We start from the raw sequence: 2,790 nt of genomic DNA on the forward strand, positions 1-2,790 counted from the left end.
CGCAGAGCAGTGCCTTCTTCCTCCTCCTCCTCCTCCTCTTCTCAGGCTGCACGACGGCTCCTGCAAACAGGATCGGATTACAGCCTCCCTGGTGGAGACGACAGGAATGGTGCAGTCCAGCATTCAACACGGTGCGCAGCGCATCCTCAGCGAGCAGTTACCGGTGGACAGACCAGCAGCAGCAGCGAGGCAGCAGAGACCGGAGAGAGGGAACGCCCTTGTCCTTTCGCTTCGAAAAACTGGAGCATCACTTCATCCACGCACAGCACAACCCTCTCTTTTTTGTGTGTGATTCTCATTTTTCTGCTTTAAATAATTACCAGAGTCTGGGGCTATTACTCCTAATGGAGCATATTTTTTAATCGTGTGCGGTTACTACTTGTAGTTAATGATCTGAAAACATGTTCCACTGCAGCAGATACTCACTGAACTGAACATAATGTACTGGAGGTGCTGCATTACAGCCAACACAGCACAAAATTGTCTCTGCCATTATAACCCATAAGACAACAGTCAGTACATTTACATGACTTATTTACATGAAATTATGTGAATTACTGGAAGTCCAACTGATACCAGACTTAAAATGCACTAAATTGAAGTTCTCAGTTGTTCTCACCCAAACTGGCCTGGTCAATGTGTGCATGCTCCACGGTTTCTGTCTCTGGGCTTTGACCCAGAAATAGAAGAAGAAGCCAGTACACAAAAGAAAAAGACAACAGTGAGAAAACTGTAGTAAAATCCAGTCTGGTACATTTTTGGAATGATGAGGAGACCGAGTTTACGCTCCGCCAGCTCAAAGAACTGAATATTTCTTGAATGGTGAGAAGACTCAGAATGGCGCTCGACATGCTACCAGCTAGCTGCCAGCCTAATATCAACAAGCTGAATTGTCATGCTTCATTCAATAAATCAATTCCCCACTAGTGTCTACAGACTGGGACAAGGAAAATAGTCCAATTCAGTGGCATAGTTGAGCTGCAACGACTTAACCGTGAAAGAAAACATACAGAGTGTGACTAGTGGTTTACGTCTGCTGCACCTGCTTATTTGCACACACAGATCAAGGCAATATTTGCATTTCAGTCTGGGCGGTAATACCTGACTGCGACTGCCCAGGTTACAACACAACAGACAGGCATTGCTGAAAATGACTCCAAAAAAAACAGTTATTACAGTTTTAGAATGGAAAACATGCAGTTAGTGCAGCTGACGCTCACAACGCTCATAACTGCCTAAAATCTCGGAGATGCAGATTTTTAGTCTGCAATATTTATACCTATGTTTAGAAAAAGGCCATGAAAAAGCTCTAATGATAAAACAAGAGAGATTTACTTGAGTCCAGAGAAAAAGGTGGCCCAAAAGAGGAGGAAGAAGAACCCCAGGCTCATTCCACAAAAGGAAACATGCTAGTTCGAGGAGAACCAGAGCTGCTGGCAGATTCCTACAAGATCACCGCACTGATAGCTGAACTGTGTCACTGGGCCAAAAAGAATCCACAACTCCAGGAAGGAATGGAGAAAGTACAACGCATGACACAAAATTATTCTACACTTAATTAAAATGGTATGCACGATCAGTATCGACAGGTATTGGCTTCGAAATGTAAATAAAACAGAGGCACCGGCGTTGTGTCAATGTGCTGCAGGGAATAAACTGAAACACATGACTCCATTAAACAAACCTGTTGCCATTCATCGATACTGACATTTATGTATGGCTTAAATTTAACATCAAAACAGTGTTGCAAGCTTCTGGGCATTTAGCGAGACTATTTTCTCAGACAGAACTGTTTCATACACCCATTCCCACCAATGTGAAGCAAGCCATTTGTTTTAGCAGTCCTTGAACATTTGTTCCTGTTGGACTCGCAAAACGTCCGCATTAGATAATCAAAACAGGAGATGCAATGAGCATGGGTTCATGGGAAAGGCTCACAGGAGATGGAGCATTTCAATCCAGTTGGCTTTCAGGCGTTGTTAACTTGTAAAGAGTGGTCATGATATGAGAAGGAATTCTTTTGGGCAAGACAAAAAATATATGTGATGTGGTTTTTGGCACAAAATAATACATTAAATCACATGCTGTGAGATGAAGCATTCCAGGTAAAAAAAAAAAAAAACAGATCAAGATGTCAACTGTGGTAAAAGATATAAATTATGACTGTGTAAGAGGATACGACAGGTGGCTAATCCATGCATTTTAGTCACAGTTTCTCACCAGACTATTATCCTCAGAAACGCTCTGAAGTCAGTGGATACCACAGCCTGTTTCAAGTTTTGTCTGTGTGTGTTTAAGGTGGCCCTCATGAAAAAGGCCCGCTGGTTGCTCTCTGCCGGCCCAACCTTTACACAGCTCATTGGAATGCTTGGCATGCGAGAGAGGTTGCACTGTGGCCTTTGAATAGGCCGTGGCCTCCTTTGTCGCTCTCCGTCTGCCAGTTGGTAAAGCAGAAAACAACAGGCCTCTCCCCCCCAATACTGACCTCCAGCTTATCAAAGCCGAAATCCTGCCGGCCAGATGTAAAGCCACACAAAATAGGTGTCTTTCAAAGCAAAGTCATTTTTGACTCTCTTGAGTTTAAGACATCAGCACCCTGTGCTGAAATACAAGTACAAATACATGACAAAAACAGAAAATTAAGGGAACACTTAATCATCAGTCTTTGATTTTGTGTGTAATTTTGAATCCAGCCCTCTGGTTGGTGATTTTTCCACTTTCAGATGGTAAATCATTTCATTGTCAGAGAATTATACAATTCATTTTCCACTGAAATATTTAATTCATCAA

Source organism: Solea senegalensis, linkage group LG6 (genome assembly GCF_019176455.1).
Source record: "Solea senegalensis isolate Sse05_10M linkage group LG6, IFAPA_SoseM_1, whole genome shotgun sequence".
Lineage (NCBI taxonomy): Eukaryota > Metazoa > Chordata > Actinopteri > Pleuronectiformes > Soleidae > Solea > Solea senegalensis.